Source organism: Cupressus sempervirens, chromosome 3, assembly GCF_028749045.1.
Source record: "Cupressus sempervirens isolate cs-2001-9-10 chromosome 3, ASM2874904v1, whole genome shotgun sequence".
Taxonomy (NCBI): domain Eukaryota; kingdom Viridiplantae; phylum Streptophyta; class Pinopsida; order Cupressales; family Cupressaceae; genus Cupressus; species Cupressus sempervirens.
Window position 1 is genome coordinate 1,101,455,983 of NC_143120.1, and position 13,084 is coordinate 1,101,469,066.

A 13,084-nucleotide genomic window follows, 5' to 3' on the forward strand; every position below is an offset into this window, starting at 1 on the left:
TTGAAGACAGATATATATTAGGAATATCAATAGAATTAAAAATATTTCAATGCATGAAATATTAATAATTTATCATATGGACCAAAATATCTAGCACCAAAATTCATGTAACATTCTAAATTGTAAGCACCTTGCTAATGTGTAAAATTTATACTTATTTAGCACCTATTTTAGTGTGTTGTCGTTCTCTAATGCATCATAGAACTTAGTCTTTTAATGAAAAGAAACTAATACCTATGTTGATAAATAGTCAAAAGGATTAGATCGAACTTGCTTTCTTCAAGAGTAATATATTTCTTATAGTAAATAATTGTGCTTCACATGGTCCTTGTCTAAAAATATAATTCTCATATCTCACAAAACATCTACTTAATACATTAACTCTAAAGTTTCCCCAAAAGTTTGGAGCAAATTTTCTCCAATAAGCACAACATGTAAGCACTAACAAGGTCAACAAAGAACTTTGCAAACATCATGCTAAGGATCCTTGATTGTCCACTATTTTAAATCTTCAATACTTCCAACTTGCATTCTTCATCATTCCTTTTGACCTCTTTCTCCTACCTACAATATCCCCCACTTTTCTACAACTTATCTCAATTCTTCTTTATACTTTCTCTCATCAACTTGATGGTGGATCATGGTGTGATCTAAAATATTGATTAAAAATGCTCACACAATCAAATCTAAAAGTAATAATTAAATATTAAATAAAAATATATAATTAAGATATTAGAAATGTAATTGTCCAATAAAACCAATATGGAAACTACGGAGAGACAATGATTGCACAGTAATTTTGTAATAGGGAAAATGAGTTAAATTTCATTGAATTTTCAATGGTCTTTCGTATGAGATATGAAGCCAAGACCAAATGACAATTTGTCTGACTTATAATTTTTTTTATTATCCTAAGTAAATAGGATCAAACCACAATTTTATTGACTAAATCTTGTTACAAACAAATTATGCATCCATCAAACTGAATTTCTATTCAATAAAGTTGGGTGGGAAACTTCAAAACAAAAATTTAAAAAACTCAACTAGAATTTAAAATAGAGTTTCAATTTTACTCAAAATAAAGATCTAGGGAAACCTTGTAGACATGTTTAATATGACTTCACTTTCTAACAATTAATTTAAAAGGAAATTGGAAAACCAAACTTGCTTAGTCCTAGTTGTTGAATGGATGAGAAGTGTGTATTGTAGAAATTGGTATTTTAGTGTTATTATAATGATTTTTAGTAGGTTTTGATAGAATATACCCTCATCATTAGTCCTTGTTCTTAATCTAGGAGACTAATGTTTTTGGTTGCTCTTTTAGCATTAATTTCTTTCTTGGGAATTCTACAAGATAAAAAAGTCATGCCATAAACTATGGTGTTGAGAAATTCTAGAAATAAATGCACTTTAGAAATATAAATTTCTTTTTTTCTATTGGATATTGTTATTTTTCCTAGTAGTATTTTCTATTTTTTGTGTGAGAAATATCACAAAAAATAATATTGTAGTAATGATGTGGCAATTTTATAGGACAATAGAGTGTCAATGTCAAAAACATTTATCTAGAAATTTCACCATGACGTGTATGTTGTTGGCTTCCCAATAACACTTTGCAAGATGGTAGACATACCTAATGTCCATGTTTGCTCCCCATTCAGTCCATCATTGATAATTGATCTAGGAGATCTTCAATGGGTTATTTTCTTTATTGTGGGATAGCACACATTTTTGGCGGATAACATTTCATGTTTTCCCAACCCTTCTCCCTAGCTGACTGGCTTGCAAATCCAACAACTCATGTTTTCGTGATACATTTGCCCATTTTTATGAAAATGCTAGATGCTGACATGCATTTGATTTCTAGCATTTCTTTATGTCGTAGTGCTTCTTCAATGCTCTGGAACTCAAAATCGTGCCATGTATCTTCGGGTGGTCATGTCCCATCTCCAGTGTTTAAGTTAACCAAATATACACATGTGAAGATCAACAATAGAGATTCAACAAAATATTAAAAGGTTGTCGTTTGTTTTATCAAACAATAAATCATATCGACAACTCTTGTATTTTCATGGACTATTAGCTCAAGCTGCTATCACGTGTCTCCATTAGACATTTCTTCATACAAAAAAGTCTCTGTGAGGCTCCAAAGTCTGGAATTGCACCATGTGGCGAAGGGTCCCACCTTTTGTGCTATCCGCTTCCTTCTTTGTTGAGATCACCAGATCAGCGACCTGTGTTTTTGCGTGCTATCTTCCCATCCTCCTAAAAGTGTGAGATATTACCACGCATCTCTATTCTTCCGTTTTTTCATATTGTAGAGTCTTTGTGAGGTTCTGAAACTTGGAATTGCATGACAACAGTTGGATCTGGTGCATCTTAGAGGTATCCTCATTGCATCTAGGCCATTCATCTCAAGGGGAAGATCTGCATCGACGGTGGTGATTTAATCTCTTATTGGGGAGATTCTCTTGCCATCTAGGTTATCAATTTCAAAGGGATGGTCTACATTAATGACCAACATTTATTTTTAGGGAAATTAAATCCCCCCAACTCTATAATTTGCAGATGGATAACACATCATGTTATCCATCCCTGTGACTTCTTGCAGCCATGGCACACTGCTAGGGTTTATTCTTTATTGAGGAATGACTTCTTGGGCTTTGTTTGCATGACACCATTACACTCCATGCCTCTTTAATGCATGATATGATCAATTTTTTGGTGATTTGATCTCTTACAGCTAGGCACACTCAATTTTTTCTCTTCCTATCACTTCCAACAATAAATTACACTTCACGATCAGATTTCTTTATGATTCTCAGTTATGGCTCTCCTCTACAACTCAACTCCACTTGTTCAAGGTTTGAACTCCAGGGTTAGATTCGAGTTATGCCTAAACTCTTTAAAAGACAGTTGTAAATATGTTCTCTGGGTTCTTCTCTACTTGTATTTTGCAGCAACATTGTGCTCTACAACTTTTTCCTTCCATTGATGAAATGGCTTTACTTCTTACCTCTTCTTGTCATTCATTATTGGTGCATACTTGATGCCTTGTAGGGAATGTTTCTTTTCTAGTTACCAAGGTTTGCATGTTGCGCTTAATTTACTAGTGAAGTGCTGTGTTGTGAAGTTTCTCCTTCCCTTCAACACCCAATTATTTTTCAACCTACATGTGAGTTCTTTAAAGGTAGATTAGAGTCGAGATATGTGTATTGGAGAGTTTTATTGATGTTTTGTGCAGTTGTGGGAAGAGTTGTAACCACATTTCAATCTGGTGCATCACCTTTCCCTTTTAGCAATATAATTTTCAGCATTTCCTTCTCCCATTTCCTAAAAAGCTATAGTTTAGGTGCATCCTGATTGTAAGGAAGTTGACCTTCTCTGGAGATTTGACCTCAAAGCACAAGTCCCACACTTGGAGGTCGTTTCCATGTTACACAAGGTCGCTTGAGGTCATGCCTCAAGCAAGGGTGTGAACTTTTGTGTCAATAATACCATATGCACCTTATCTATTATTCCACATTTCACATATGCACAGTAAGATAGGGATAGGTGCTACGTGAGGACTCTATGTAGTGCCAAACTTGTTACAAATTTTGAACTAAAATATGAAAGACTTTGCAGAATTTATCTTAAGGTTATTCAAAGCAACAAATTTTGTCCACTATCCTCAACAACTCACTCATCTAGGGAAATCCAAATCTCTCCCATGCAAGGCAGAAACCTCAAGCCTCTGTGATGAATCAATAAAATCAAGATAAAGAGAAAAATGGCCCTCAAATATATCAGAGTATTTTCCATTGTAAACTTTTGTGATTTTTTTGTTCAAATATAGCTTTAGAATCGACCAAATCTAAATACTAATGGAATCAATCAAATCTAAAAACATTAGTATTGCAAATTGATCATACAAAAAACTCTTCTCAACTAACTTTCTCCATCAATTCTAAATTTGCTTCAATTTAACTAAATGTTACAACACTAGGTAAGTGACACCACTAAATTTCAACAAAATATTTGGAATGTCAATGACTTGCATTCATGTGGGCATAGTAGTTGCACTAATCAAAGTTGTTCCCACATGGAGTCCTGGTGTAATCAAATCTACTATCATGAAAATAGGTAATTTTTTGCACTTCAACTATTTAATATGGTTGTCATCTCACTAACATTTGATGTGCACTTGTAGCACGTGTCACTGGTAACACCAACAACTCAATACCCAGAAGTACTTTTGGGAGTTCATCTAGCATTTCTTCATCATGAACCCACAATTCCAAATACATTCTCTTTATGATGATGGACCATATGAATATTGTTTAAGAGAGTTCCAAGCCCGATTCTATAGATATGTCCATTTTATTTCTATAGAACTAGAAATGTTAACCTAAAGATTTCGAAGAACAAATTGTCCATGAAAAAGTGTTGATTATTGACACATATTTTGTTGATAACATCATACTAATTTTTGTTCTTTACCTTCTAGGTACACCTTGGATTAAAATTGAGTAACCAATTTTTTTACAAACTATACCATGCAATCATTTATAGCTGTCTCCCCCATCTATGGGTGGAGAAGATTAGTAGTATTTGCATTGTTTATGGCAGAAACCAGCTTATTTTTGAGATAGCTTTCTTTTACCTCTCCATTTTGTTATTATGATAAAGTTATGACTATTATATTTTCCTCTCAAGCGCTTATAAATAAAAAATATAATTTAGAACATAGAACATATAAAGTTTCAGGATTAATTCGCTCTGTAAAAATCTACTAGTGTAGAAGTCCCTACATAATCTCCTTGAAAACTAATTGAGAATAAATCAAATTTTTTATTTTGAATGATAAAAAAACATTCTAAACAAGATTCATAGAGAAAATATAATCCATGTAAAATTATTATTAAAAACTTGTAAAGATGGAATTATTGGTGTTTGTTAATTCTATTTTTTTCATAGAACAAATAATAGGTGGTAATTCATTTCTTCATATAACATGCTTTGGATCAATTGAGAGGTATTTTTGTTCCAATATTTTATACTTTCATTTTGAAGATGCTAATTAGAACTGTAAAAAATAATCAAGAAGTGTTGATCAACTTCTCTCTAATGTGTGTGCTTGTGGTGGAATCAATATGAAACCGGAAGGTATTTCCTTTGTTTCACAGAAGGTGAATGTGAACCTCTATTTTAGATAAATCATTAAACATTTAATGGTTCCATGTTTTCCAAACAAAAGTCCATTCCCATTGTAGATACCATCAATAAAGCAACATTCACAATATGGTTTTTTAATTTTTTATGTGTTATTTGTTGTCATGCATACGTTTAGGAGGAACTAAAGTGATCAGTTATTTAGGGAAGATGGGTTTACAACATTTTTTTTTAGTTGAGGAATTTTAGTTTAGTCAATACTACACATTTATAATGTAAAATCATCAATGCTCACGGTTGCACTATGCATAGTTTATTTATTATTTATTTTAGATTCTTTCATACTGAGATATCATAATTTGGAGGTTGATCTCATTTCTCTATCCAGATTTTTCTTTTTTGCAATTAAGTTGCATCCAATCATACAAATCTTAATTCTTAGAAGATGAATATAGGAGAAGATTATTACCTTTTCGTCAAGTTACCCTTACAATTACAGTTTAGAGAAAGGTGTTGCAATAAAAAAATATAAGATAAAATATCTTTGGTCAAATATATTTTTGGTTCCTCTTCATAGAAGATTCAATGCAAAACTTGTAAGATTGATATTTTGGGAATATTTCAAATACATCAAGCCTATTATAATATACTTTTTTCCTTTCTACATATTCTTATCCACACATATATGAGCATTTGAGTCCTTTATTGGATTTGAATCTCTCAATTTAAGAAACAAGATTTAGCCTCATATGTTTAGCACAACCTTTATCCCTTCTAACTTTAACTACTATTTTAAATTTCAATATTCAAACATTGTCTTAATATAAACATTGTTCAGGTCAAAGGTCAAAGCATGCAACAATTTCATCAACATGGGATTGTAAACTTAATATAAGATCATTATCTTATATATAGTTACTATGGGAGCCACCTATTGCTTTCATTTATTTAAAAAGAAGCATGTGTTTTTAATTTATCTTGATGAAATAATATTGAATTTGAAGCATGTAAATTTTTTTCCAGGAGATACCAATGTTCTTAAATTTAGTAGATGATGGAGACTATTTATTAAAATAAAATAAAATATTAATATTTAATTTTTCAATACAAATGCGTAAGAGAAAATGAAAATAGTTGTATTTGTTTTAATTTTCATTATATGTATACATTTGGATATACGTTAAAACCATTTTTTTTAGTTTATACTTGGAGTTAAATAGCTAATGTGTTTTAATCTAGTTGGTATTTGACCTCACATAAAGAAGTTTTATGTTTTTATCTTGTAGAGTCGAACTAAAATATAGCTGACATGTGTAAAAAAAATTAAAAATTAAAATACTTTCAAGTTTTAACAACTCATCAAAGCTCATAATCATATTTTTTTAAGGTCTTCCCTAAGTGAAAGGGAAATTTGAACCTAGGGGCTAGGGCCCTCATGTGTGTGGTTGGGTGGGGGGGTTTGGACTACATTCCCTCTATATCAAAACTACATTTTGATATCGAACTTTTTTTTAGGTTGAGGGCTCAGTCCTAAGGTCTTAGATTTCCATGTGCATGCCTATCACTCCAACATCTGGGGATTCATATCCTTGATCTGACCAGGTGCCCCTTAAATAGACAAAAAGATACCAAGGGGAGTGTTTGATGTAAATACAATTGTCATGGGGAAGCATTCATATTTTACTTCATTATATCTTTTCACTGGTAGATTTTTAAACCTGCTTGCCCTGTAACAAGCCATTTTAGAGTTTGAATTTGTGGAAGCTTTCAACCATGATAGGTTTCTAACATAAACATAATGTTAAAGTGATATTCTTGAAATAGTTTCTTTCTATTTAACTTTCTAATTTATTATATCATGCTATACGTCTATTTCATTTCCAACACTATGTCAAGTTACAAAGCAACATATGCAAGCTGATTTTATAAAAACAACAATATTTCATAAGACTTATAGATGGATATGTAAGCTAATTATAAAAATTACAATATCATTGGTTGAATTTTTGAGTAACTAGACTACTCATTTCATAGTATAAAAGAACTAGAGAATTAGAAGAAACTATTGTAGAAATTGCTTATTTGCAGTATTTGCAAGTTATAGTTTCAAGTGATAAAATTGCATACCTTTGATTCTAGGAGCACAAACAACAGATGCAAACAATTGATTGACTAGGATAGTGCAAATGTTGAAGCCAAAAAAATCATTGCTCTGTGATAGTCATCCATCAAAAAGATCAATTTCATTAAATGATAAACCAAGAAAGTCTAAAATACATAATAATAAAATGTAAAATATCAAAAATGAGAGAAACATACCTTAGACTGATAAGGTTCCATGGAAAAGGAGATGTCAAAATGAAGAGTGGGTAAAAAGTTAGACAAAATCAAGATCAAATTAATCTTTCACCCTATCAATCAAGATTACATAACCCTTTTTAAAATGGAACATTCTCAAATGATGTTCTTCTTCTTCTACAAGTACTATATTGATGTAAATAGAATCAATAAACAGTTGATGTAGAACCTTGTACTCTTCCTCCCAAAATCCATATGGCCAGAGTGTAACAACAATGTTTAATCTCATTGTAAGCTAAAACAAGCTCTCTTGTGTACAAAATTGCACATATTGGCTTGAGGCCAAATTGAAAATCAAACATTGGAGGAAAATCATGCAATAGAATGTATACATGTGAGATTAGAAAGAAAAAGGATGTATATGCAATAATCATTGTCGAAACTAATACAAGAAGGAGAATGTATAAACACTGCACAACTATTCTCTACTTAACAAGGCCAACCACGTGAACAGGGACGCTCAAATCGCCTCATCCCCCATAAAATATAACATTCATTCATTATAACATGAAGTAAAACAAATTATGAACATGCATAAAGTAGTCTCATAATATCCAAAGCTAACATTTAACATTCTTTCTTTCTTTAAGATTTATCAACAATAGCACATAAATACATAACATTCAATAACATGTGAAATAAGGTATTAAAACATACCTCAACCAATTACTATCGATTTTGGATCAGCTACTTGATTAGTTTGTGATGCAAGAACATCCTTGGGTTGTTGGCCATCTTGCATCACCCCAAAAATATATTTGTTGTTGCTAGTTTTTAAGTTATTTGTCTAGTAGTTTGTATTAGAAAAATCTTGTTTAATATTTCCAGATTCTACAAGCTTGTCTTTAAGTTGTGGACATATCTTAGATTTTTACCCTAAGTGTGCATAATCCTATGTGACAATTGGCAGAAGTTATGTTTCATCTTATCAGTTAATGATTTCCCTTTTTAGCACACATAGTTGGAATAGTTGCAAGATTTTCTTCTAATTCAAAGGCAAAAAATATGACTATTTGTTAAAAGGATATTTAAATATCTTAAAGGGAATAAAGATTTTGGATTGGTGTACTTGAACAAGATGGCGACTTTACACTTAAAGTCTACACTGATGCAAATTGGGCTAGTAATGTTGATGATAGGAAGAGTGAAAGTGGTGGAGCTTTCTTTTTAGGAGAAAGACTAATAACATGATTGAGCAAGAAACAAAGCTGCATTTCACAATCTATTGTTAAAGTTGAGTATGTTGCTGTTGCAATTAATTGCTCTAATATTGTCTGGATTAAGCAAAAATGTTGGAAGGAATGCAAGAAGAGGTAACCAAGCCTACTACTATTTATTGTGATAACACTAGTGCAATAAATAATTTAAAGAATATAGTGATGCATGCTAAAACCATGCATATGTTAATCAAGTATCATTACTTGAGGGAGCAAGTACTAGAGAAACAAGTAAGGCTTGAATATGTGAACTCTAAAAAACAAATTATAGACACATTTTCCATGCCAAGGAGTGATATACTAAATATGCTAAGGGGTAGTCAGTGACTCAAAGAAATGAGTAACTTGACTATGAAAGATTGTTGTCAAAGAGAGTGGAATGAAAGGAAGTGAAGAATTGTCAAAAGGGGAGATAATACGAAGATGCTACTGAGTAGAAAGAGAAACATATCCAAAGGGGGAGAATTGTTGGAGATATACACTGAGTACAATCTGTTGCAGAGAACCTGAATAAAGTCAAAGAGTTAAAAAATTGTATTGTTGTCTTTGCATACATTTGATTATCTTATGGGTAATATTTTGTAATGTAGAATCTTATTTATGTGTTGACATCAATGCCAAGGGGGAGATTGTTATCCCCAACAGATCAAGTTGTTAATGTACATAAAAGAGTCATAATAGTTTTTATGTTGTCATTGATGTCAAAGCCTTAATTGATTAGGCATTATGATATTTTTGTAGTGTCATATCATTTCATTAATGAAGAGGATTTGAAGAAAGTGTATTGATTTATAATATTGATAAGTATGGTATTCAATGGGCACTTGAATGAGTTGGACTATGACAAAACAATGTTGATTTGATTGTTCATGTAATCACCAAATTATCCTAGTTGCATCGAGTAAAACTGCAACGCAAATGAAGGGATACAATATCTGCTGAGTGACTGCAAATGTCATCAAGAAAATGACAAAGAGAAGTTAGAGTTTGGTATTAACTGAGTAATTCTAGTGTTAACCGAGTGATGTATTACCCGAGTAAAGATGTAATGATCATTGAGTATGAGTTGGAAGAACAAGTTAAGAAAGGATTGAATCTTAGGCTAACTTATGATAAAAATAAAGAATGATCAAGAAGTTCAAAGACTAAAGTCAAAGTTTGTTATGAGATCAATGACTGGGAAAATGTGATGAAGATCTGATGAAGAAGAATTAACCAAGATAAAGATGAGCACAAAGTTCAAGGAATTTCTTTTTTTTTGAATTTTCTAAGTTCATTGAATATGAGATCTATGATAGTAATTAAGCAGCAAAATATGGAAGCTGAAATAATACTATTTAAGGAGATGAACAAGTGAGTTCTTGTTGTTGATAAGTTGTTGATTGTTTGTTGACAGATGTTGAATTGTTATTGAAGTTGGAAAAGAGAAGAAGATCAAGGTGAACTAAGAAGAGAAGAAGAAGAAAGATCAAGCAAAGGAAAGTGTAAAGTGAAAGAGTGAGTGTGTGAATCAGCCACAAGGGGATCAGAAGGAAGAGACAGAGTAGAGCAGAGATCTAAACAAGCATGGTAGTTGTCAACCTAACAGATCAATTCACTATTACTTTCTTACCATTGTAGCAGAAAAATCTCTTAACTGAGTGGATCTAGCAAGTCTTTGAAATCCTATATGGTAATATCAATTAGTGATGTTTGTATGTCCTTTTGAGGAAGCCACTTCTTAGAAATGTCAAGGAGTAATAAGGTCTAGATGATCTTTAGTTAAAATCCTCTAACTAGGTTACACTAAAATATGCATGTAACCTTTAACAAGGTTGGCTCCTAGAAGAGCTCACTTTAGAAGAGTGAAATTATTTGGGTTGTTGGTTCCTAGGTGGTTTTTCCCTTTACAGGGTTTCCAAGTTAAAATATATGTGTCTAATGTGTGATTTCTTATGTGTTGCAAGTTTACTTTCAAGCTAAATGTTTACCATTGCAACTTGGTATAAACTAAGTGAAATCTCTAATACTCGGTAAATGTAAAGAACAATAAGATACCAGTTTGGTGATAAATAATTATAAGTTTGATTTGAGAAGTTGAATGTGATCACCAAGTTATTAAATAGTGAAAGTTTATGAAGTTTGAATTCGAAATAAAGCATTTGAAAGTTCTATAGGATAATTAGATATAACTGATTCACCCCACCAGCACCAGCTGGCCTCTCATTTATCTAACAGATCTGAGATTTCTAATGATACGATTGGCTATAGTAGTAAGTTTGGACAAACTTATTTGTTGATTGATGGAGAAGATTTGTGGATTAAGAAGGAGCATGTGATTTATGTTCTGAATTCCTTTAGACATTCGTAAGTCCTTATGGAATTTTTTTTTTCACCTTGGGTTTTTGATGCAAGAACATCCTTGTGTTGTTGGCAATCTTGCATCACCCAAAAATATATTCGTTATTTTCTATTTTTTAGTTACTTGTCTGATAGTTTATATTAGAAAACTCTTGTTTGTTACTTTTATATCTAGCTAGCTTGACTACATGTTGTGGACATATCATGGATCATCACCCTAAGTGTACATAATCCTATGTGACAGTTGGCAGAATTTATGCTTCATCTTCTCGATTGTTGATTTCCTTTATTTCTCTTCTTGTGATTCCTAGTGTTTAATTCAATGTGGCTCTATATTTAAGAATCATCTTATGTGCTCTTGGATCTAGGCATTTGATTAATAGGTGGACCTATACCTAAGGTCGCATAATGTTATTTCTTGTATTATGTATTTGGTCATTAATTTATTGTGTGTCAATCCTACAATGTAATGCACATTTCCTATTATTGGAGATTGTGAACTTAACCCTGATTTGTGTGTCCTGATGGCTATATATGTAATGTCCTAATGTCTTAGGAGGCATAATGGAAGTATCATTCAAGTAGTATTGAAGTAGTATAATTCAAGAAGATACTTAGAAAAAGCTTGCATAGCGAACTTTGGTTTGTAATCTGGAATATACATTGGTCGTAACCAATAAGGTCTTATAGCTTGGCATATAGCATATTTTATCATGCGAGTTGACTTATGAATCAGTGAAATGTATGTGGAGCATTGATGTAATTGAAGATCGGTTGATAATAAAGTGTTTATTGCAATTAAATCTTGTGTACTTCTATTGTGTTGTATTTGTAGGGAGCTTGGTCATCTCCTTTAGGGACACACCTACCTTGTACTACGTCATTTTGAGATTTTTTCTTACTATAAATCATAAAATTCAAGAAATATTGTGCCAAAAAGAGTGCAAAAAATTTATGATCATGCACCAATGATTTTTATGCTTTTTTGGCACAATTATGCCTACAATTTTTTGGCTCAATCTCCAATTGGTCAACATGGGTTTTGAAAAATTATTGGTGGACTATGAGCCAGGCAAAAGAGAAATGTCAAACTTGAAAAAGATGTATGTAAATGTAAATAACTTTTTAAACTTCAATATTATAAACTTACAAAGCGAACCACATAATTAGAAGAAACCATTGTGGTTTGTAGTGTTTGTATATTATAGTTACAAGTGATAGTTACATGGGAATAAAACATGATGTAAGGGTCTTGGATAGGTTAGATTTACCTTTAAGAATATTAGGAATAAATTTGAATGAGATTTGAATCCATTAAAGCATGAAATTAGAAATTCAAATTTTTGAATTCTAACGGTTACTAGGATTTTGGAGGGAAAGTTATTTTAGGCCCTTAAATACATTGTTAATATGCTCAAACCAATCCTTAATATGCTCAAATCAATTTGGATCGGTTGGGGAAGTTGGCTAACATTATATCGTGCGAAGGATAGGAAACATTTGTTGGTGATCACAATTTTGTGACTTGATAAGAACACTAATTCATGGCTAAGGAGTAACAACAAAGAATCTAACCATTGGAGGTCATATTTAAATGTTTGAAAGACTTAGCATATATTGAATGGATGGTGGAATGACCTTTTTTTGTAAGGATTTTGAGTAAAAGGCCTGGATTGAACATGACCTAGTTTTGAGGGTTTCATAGGATTGATTTGGGTCACTAAAACCCTAAAAGTTGTATTGGGAAACTTGTGGGAAAGTAAACTTTTTTGAGAATTTTGTCATTAAAACTTCGTAAGCCCCATATTGCTCTTCATCAAGTGGTATCAGAGCTCAATAGAATCCTTTGGGAGAAGGAGAGGGTATACATGTCATAAGTTGAGAAGTTGATCAAAGTCGTTAAATCAAAGGATTACAAAGGTAAGTGATATGTGGAGAGTATTGGATCCTAAGATGGAGTCTGACCATTGATAGGGCTCTTGAATGTGAAGGATTTTTGGTACAATCATAGTTTG

At 32.0% G+C, this 13,084-nt stretch overlaps 1 long non-coding RNA gene across 1 annotated transcript; it reads right to left on the reverse strand.

The window, feature by feature from the left end:
• Nucleotides 1–270: 270 nt before the first annotated feature.
• On the reverse strand, nucleotides 271–12,780 carry LOC149570634 (uncharacterized). The gene is made up of 3 exons (XR_016362987.1): nucleotides 7,474–12,780; nucleotides 7,282–7,366; nucleotides 271–650 (listed from the first exon to the last, which is right to left on the reverse strand). It is a non-coding gene; the product is annotated as an uncharacterized LOC149570634 (long non-coding RNA).
• Nucleotides 12,781–13,084: the final 304 nt, after the last annotated feature.